Below are 7934 nucleotides of genomic sequence, written 5' to 3' on the forward strand. Positions count from 1 at the left end.
ATTCCAGTCCTGGGGACTCTAAACTAACTGCTGATGGCCTTGGTTTGCAGTGAAATTGACACAGCACATTTTTCTGAACGCTCACTTTCGAGCTTCTCGGCCGAAATATAGCCCTACTTCACGTTAAGACTGAAAGAGTAGCCGAGACCGCCTTACGCGCATCGTAATTTTGACCAACTTCGGCTCGATTTCCCGGAAGTTGGCGAATATTTTCAATTTCCGGGGAAGCTAAACTAACTTCCGATGGCCTTAGTTTGCAGTTAAATGGACACAGCAAAACTTTTTGAACGCTCACTTTCGAGCTTATGGGTCGAAATATGGCCCCACTTAACTTTAAGACTGAAAGAGTAGCCGAGACCGCCTTACGCGCATCGTGATTTTGGGAGACTTCGGCTCGATTTCCCGCAAATAGGGGGATATTTTCCAGTCCCGGGGACTCTAAACTAACTCCTGATAGCCTTGGTTTCCAGTCAAATGGACACAGGAACACTTTTTGAACGCGCACTTTCGAGCTTGCTGGCCGAAATATAGCCCTACTTCTTTTTAAGACTGAAAGAGTAGGCGGGAGCGCCTTACGCGCATTGTGATTTTGAGGATCTTTGGCTCGATCTGGCGAAACTTGGGAGATATTTTCCAGTCCCAAAGCCTCTAAACTCACTCCTGATAGTCTAAGAGGTGAGTGAAATAGAGACAAAAATTTTTGAACCCTTACTTTCGAGCTTCTGGAGTTAAATCTAAGCCCACTTTACCTTAAGACTGAAAGAGTAGCCGAGACCCCCTTAAGCGCATCGTGATTTTGACTAACTTCGGGTGGATTTGCCGTAACTTGGGGGATATTTCCAGTGCCTTGGACGCTAAACTAAGTCGTGATGGCCTTGTTTTGCAGTAAAATGGACACTGCAAAACTTTTTAAACGCTCAGTTTCGAGCTTCTGGGCGAAATATTGCCCCACTTCACTTTAAGACTGAAAGAGTAGCCGAGACCGCCGTACGCGCGTCGTGATTTTGACCAACTTCGGTTAAATTTTCCGGAACTTCGGGGATATTTTCCAGTCCCGGGAACTCTAAACTGACCCCCGACGTCCTTGGTCTGCAGTAAAATGGACACAGCAAAACTTTTTGAACGCTCACTGTTGAGCTTCTGGGCCGAAATATAGCTCCACTTCACTTTAAGAGTGAAAGAGTAGCCGAGACCGCCTTACGCCCATCCTAATTTTGACCAACTTCGGCTCGATTTCCCGGAACTTGGGGGATATTTTCCAGTCCCGCGGACTCTAAAGTAACCCCTGATGGCCTTGCTCTGGAGTGAAATGGACACAGCACAAGTTTTTGAACGCTCACTTTCCAGCTTCTGGGCGGAAATATTGCCCCAGTTCACTTTAAGAATGAAAGAGTAACCGGGACCGCCTTACGTGCATCGTGATTTTGACCAACTTGGGCTCGATTTCCCGGGAAATGGGGGATATTTTCCGGTAGCGGGGACTCTAAAGTAACTCCTGATTGCCTTGGTTTGCAGTGAAATGGACACAGCACAACTGTTTGAACGCTCACTTTTGAGCTTCTCGGCCAAAGCATAGCCCTACTTCACTTTAAGACTGAAAGACTAGCCGAGACCGCCTTACGCGCATCGTGATTTTGGGCTACTTCGGCTCGATTTCCCGGAACTTGGGTTAGACCAAGTTCAGCTCGATTTCGCGCAACTTTTGGGATATTTTCCAGTCCCGGGCACTCTAAACTAAATCCTGATGGCCTTGGTTTTCAGTGAAATGGACACAGCCAAACTCTTTGAACGTTCACTTTCGAGCTTCTGGGCCGAAATATAGCCCCACTTCACTTTAAAACTGAAAGAGTAGCCGGGACCGCCCTACGCGCATGGTAATTTTGTCGAACTTCGGCTTGATTTCCTGGGACTTGGGGGATATTTTCCAGTCCCGGAAGCTCCTAAAAGCTCCTAAACTAACTCCTGAATGCCTTGGTTGTTAGTGAAATGGACACAGGTAAAAGGGGCGCACGCTAGGTTTCCAGGCTGTAGGCCGAAATATAGCCCCACTTTATTTTAAGACTGAAAGTGTACACGAAACCGCCTTAAGCGCATCGAAATTTTTAGCCACTATGGCTCGATCTGCCAAAACTTGGGGGATATTTTCCAGTCCCGGGGACTCTACCCTAACTCTTGATGGCCTTAGTTTTCAGTAAAATGGTCACAAGTAACAGGAGCGCACGCTCGGTGTCGAGCTTGTAGGCCGAAATGTAGCCCCAGCTCATTTTAAAACTGAAAGAGTAAACGAAACTGCCGTACGCTTATCGTAATTTTAAGAAAGTATGGCTCAATTTGCCGAAACTTGGAGGATAGCTTCCAGTCTCGAGGATTCTAAACTATCTCCTGATGGACTTAGTTCTTAGTGAAATGGACACAGGTAAAAGGAGAGCACGCTCGGTGTCGAGCTTGTAGAACCGAAATATAGCCCCACTTCATTTTCGGAGTAAACGGTTAGCCGAGACCGCCTTGCGCGCATCGTGATTTTGAGCATCTTTGGCTCGATTTGCCGGAATTCGGGGAATATTTTCCAGTCCCGAGGACTCTATGCTAACTCCTGATGAACTTAGTTTTCAGTGATATGTACACAGGCAAAAGGAGCGCACGCTCGGTGTTGAGCTTGTTGGCCGAAATATAGCCCCACTTCATTTTAAGACTGAAAGAGTAGCCCGGACCGCCTTACGCGCACCGTGATTTTGGGCCACTTTATCTCGATTTCCCGGAAGTTGGCGAGTAAGTTAAAGTCCCGGGGACGCTAAACTAACTCCCGATGACCTTGGTTTCCAGTTTAATGAACACAGCAAAACATTCCGAACGCTTACCTTCGAGCTTTAGGGCCGAAATATAGCCCTACTTAAATTTAAGACTGAAAGAATAGCCGAGAGCCCGTTACGCGCATCGTAATTTTCATCAACTTCGGCGCCATTTCCTGGAACTTGGAGAATATTTTCCAGTCCCGGGGACTCTATACTAACTCCTGGTGGCCTTGGTTTGCAGTGAAATGGACAGAGCAAAACTTTTTGAACGCTCACTTTCGAGCTTGTGGGCCTAAATATAGCCACACTTCACTTTTAGACTGAAACAGTAGCCGAGACCGCGTTACGCGCATCGTGATTTTGATCAACTTCTGCTCGCTCTCCTGGAACTTGGGGAATATTTTCAAGTCCCGGGTACTCTAAACTAACTCCTGATTGCCATGGTTTGCAGTGAAATTCACACAGCACAAGCTTTTGAACGCAGCCTTTCGAGCTTCTAGGCCTAAATATAGTCCCACATCACTTACGACTTAAAGAGTAGCCGAGACTGGCGTGCGCGCATCGTGATTTTGACCAACTTCGGGTCGATATTCCGGAATTTGGGAGATACTTTCCAGTCCCAGGGACTCTAAACTAACTCTTGATGGCCTTGGTTTGCAGTGAATTGGAGACAGCAAAACTTTTTGAACGCTCACCTTCAAGCTTCTGGGCCGAAATATAGCCCACTTTACTTTAATACTGAAAAAGTAGCCGAGACCGCCTTACACGCATCGTGATTTTGACAAACTTCGGGTGGATTTCCCGGAACTTGGGGGATATTTTCCAGTCCCTTGGACGCTAAACTAGGTGCCGATGGCCTTGTTTTGCAGTGAAATGGACACAGCAAAGCTTTTTGGACGCTCACTTTCGAGCTTGTGGGCCGAAATATAGCCATACTTCACTTTAAGACCGAAACAGTAGCCGAGACCACGTTTCGCGCATCGTGATTTTGATCAACTTCGGCTCGATTTCCCGGAACTTGCGAAATATTTTCCAGTCCCGGGGACTCTAAACTAACTCGTGCTGGTCTTGGGTTGCAGTGAAACGGACACAGAAAACGTTTTTGAACGGATACTTTCGAGCTTCTGGACCGAAATAGAGCCCCACTTCACTTGAAGACTGAAAGAGTAGCCGAGACCGCCTTACGTGCATCGTGATTTTGAGAAACTTCGGCTGGATATACCGGAACTAAGGGAATATATTCCAGTTTTGAGGACTCTTAACTAATTCCTGATGGCCTTGGTTTGCAGTAAAATGGACCCAGCAAAACTTTTTGAACCCTCAATTTCGAGCTTCTGGGCCAACATATAGCCCCCCATTTCTTTAACACTGAAAGAGTAGCCGAGACCGCCTTACGCGCATCGTGATTTTGACAAACTTCGGGTCGATTTCCCGGAACTTGGGGGATATTTTCCAGTCCCGGGGACTCTCAACTAACTCCTGCTTGTCTTGGTTTGCAGTGAAATGGACACAGCGAAAGTTTTTGAACGCTCACTCTCGAGCTTCTGGGCCGAAATAGAGCCCCATTTTACTTTAAGACTGAAAGAGTAGGCGAGACCGTCTTGAGCGAATCGTGATTTTGACCAATTTCGCGTTTATTTCCCAAAACTTGGGGGATATATTCCAGTCAAAAGGGACTCTAAAGTAACTCCTGATGGCCTTGGTTTTCAGTGAAATGGACAGAGCACAACTTTGGAGCTTCTGGGCAGAAATATAGCCCCACTTTACTTTAAGACTGAAAGAATAGACGAGACCGCCTTACGCGCATCGTAATTTTGACGAACTTCGAATGGATTTCCCGGAACTTGGCGGATATTTTGCAGTCCCTTGGACGCTAAACTAAGTCCTGATGGCCTTGTTTTGAAGTAAAATGGACACAACAAAACTTTTTGAACGCTCACTTTCTAGCTTGTGGGCCGAAATATAGCCCCACTTCACTTTACGACTGAGACAGTAGCCGAGACCACGTTACGCGTATCATGAATTTGATCAACTTCGGCTAGATTTCCCGGGACTTGGGGGATATTCTTGAGTCCCGGGGACTCTAAACTAACTTCTGATGGCCTTGGTTTGCACTGAAAGTGACAGAGTAAAACTTTTTAAACACTCACTTTCGAGCTTCTGGGCCGAAATATTGCCCCACTTCACTTTAAGACTGAAAGAGTAGCCGAGACCACCTTAAGCAAATCGTGATTTTGACGAACTTGGGCTCGATTTACCGGAACTTGGGGGATATTTTCCAGTCCCGAGGACTCTTAAGTAACCCCTGATTGCCTTGGTTTGCATTGAAAGGGATACAGCAAAACTTTTTGGACGCTCACTTTTGAGCTTCTGGGCCGAAATATAGCCCCACTTCACTTTAAGACTGAAAGAGTAGCCGAGATCGCCTTACGCGCATCGTGATTTTGACCATTTTTGGATCGATTTCTCGGAAGTTGGGGGATATTTTCCAGTCTGTTGGACGCTAAACTAAGTCCTCATGGCCTTGTTTTGAAGTGAAATGGACACAACAAACCTTTTTAAACGCTCACTTTCTAGCTTGTGGGCCGAAATATAGGCACACTTGACTTTAAGACTGAAACAGTAGCCGAGACCACGTTACGCGCATCATGAATTTGATCAACTTCGGCTCGAATTCCCCGGGACTTGGGGGATATTTTCCAGTCCCGGGGACTCTAAACTAACTCCTGATGGCCTTGGTTTGCATTGAAATGGACACCGCACAATTTTTTGAACGCACACTTTCGAGATTCTGGGCCGAAATATAGCCCCACTTTACTTAAGTCTGAAAGAGTAGCCGAGACCGCCTTGCTCGCATCGTGAGTTTGACAAACTTCGGGTCGATATTCAGGAACTTGGGGGATATTTTCTAGTCTCTTGGACGCTAAACTAACTCCTGATGGCCTTGTTTTGAAGTGAAATGGACACAACAAACCTTTTTGAACGCTCACTTTCGAGCTTGTGGGCCGACATATAGGCACACTTGACTTTAAGACTGAAACACTAGCCGAGACCACGTTACGCGCAACATGAATTTGATCAACGTCGGCTCCAAATCCCGCTACTTGGGGGATATTTTCCAGTCCGGGGGACTCTAAACTAACTCCTGATGGCCTTGGTTTGCATTGAAATGGACACAGCACAATTTTTTGAACGCACACTTTCGAGATTCTGGGCCGAAATATAGCCCCACTTCAATTAAGACTGAAAGAGTAGCCGAGACCGCCTTGCTCGCATCGTGAGTTTGACAAACTTCGGGTCGATATTCCGGAACCTGGGGGATATTTTCCAGTCCCAGGAACTCTAACCTAACACCTGATGGCCTTGGTTTGCAGTGAAATGGACACAGCAAAACTTTTTGAACGCTCACCTTCGAGCTTCCTGGCCGAAATAAAGCCCCACTCTACTTTAAGACTTAAAGAGTAACCGAGACCACCTTACGCGCATTGTGATTTTGACAAAATTCGGGTGGATCTCCAAGAACTTGGGGAACATTTTCCAGTCCCTTGGACGCAAACCTAAGTCCTGATGGCCTTGTTTTGCAGTGAACTGGACACAGCAAAGCCTTTTGAACGCTCACTTTCGAGCTTGTGGGCCGAAATATAGCCACACTTTACTTTAAGACTGAAACAGTAGCCGACACCGCATTTCGCGCATCGTGATTTTGATCAACTTCGGCTCGCTTTCCCGGAACTTGGGGAATATTTTCCAGTCCCGTGGACCCTAAAGTAACTTTTGATAGCTTTGGTTTGCAGTGAAATGCACACAGCAAAACTTTTTGAACGCTCACTTTCGAGCTTCTGGACAGAAATATAGCCCCACTTCACTTTAAGACTGAAAGGGTAGCCGAGACCGCTTTGGGAGCATCGTGATTTTGACCAACCTCAGCTCACTTTCCCGGAACTTGGGGAATATTTTCCAGTCCCAGGGACGCTAAACTAACTCGTGATGGCCTTGTTTTTCAGTCAAAGAACACAGCAAAACTTTTTGAACGCTCACTTTCGGGCTTCTGGGTCAAAATATAGCCCCACTTCACTTTAAGACTGAAACAGGAGCCGATACCGTATTTCGCGCATCGTGATTTTGATCAACTTCGGCTCGATTCCCCGGAACTTCGGCAATATTTTTCAGTCCCCGGGGACTCTAAACTAACCCCTGATGGCCTTGGTTTGCAGTGAAATGGACACAGCAAAACTTTTTGAACGCTCACTTTCGGGCTTCTGGCCCGAAATATAGTCCCACTTCACCTTAAGACAGAAGAGTAGGCGAGCCCACTTTAGGCGCATCGTGATTTTGACCAACCTCGGCTCAATTTCCCGGACCTTGGGGCATATTTTCTTGTCCCGGGGACGCTAAACTAACTGCTGATGGCCTTGGTTTGCAGTGAAATGAACACAGCAAAACTTTTTGAACGCTCACTTTCGGGCTTCAGGACCGAAATATAGCCCCACTTCACTTTAAGACTGAAAGAGTAGGCGAGACCGCCTTACGCAAATCGTGATTTTGACCAACTTCGGCTCGATTTCCCGGAAGTTGGGGGATATTTTCCAGTCCCGGGGACTCTAAAGTAGCTCCTGATGGCTTTGGTTCGAAGTGAAATGAACACAGGGAAACTTTTTGAACGCTCACTTTCAAGCTCCTGGGCGGGAATAAAGCCTCACTTCACTTTAAGACTGAAACAGTAAGCGAGACCGCCTAACGCGCACCGTGATTTTTACCAACTTCGGCTAACTTTCCCTGGACTTGGGGGCTATTTTCCAGTCCCGAAGACTCTTAAGTAACCCCTGATGGCCTTCGTTTGCATTGAAATGGATACAGCAAAACTTTTTAAACGTTCACTTTTGAGCTTCTGGGCCGAAATATAGCCCCAGTTCAATTTAAGAATGAAAGAGTAGCCGAGACCGCCTTACGCGCATCGTGATTTTGACAAAATTCGGCTCGATTTCCCCGAACTTGGGCGATATTTTCCAGTCCCGAGGACTCTAAACTAACTCCTGATGGCCTTGGTTTCCAGTGAAATGAGCACAGCAAAACTTTTTGAACTTTCACTTTCTAGCTTCTCGGCCGAAATATAGCCCCAGTTCACTTTAAGAATGAAAGAGT

This window comes from Orbicella faveolata, unplaced genomic scaffold (assembly GCF_042242905.1).
Source record: "Orbicella faveolata isolate gen_17 unplaced genomic scaffold, um_ofav_v1 contig_2, whole genome shotgun sequence".
Classification (NCBI taxonomy): Eukaryota; Metazoa; Cnidaria; class Anthozoa; order Scleractinia; family Merulinidae; genus Orbicella; species Orbicella faveolata.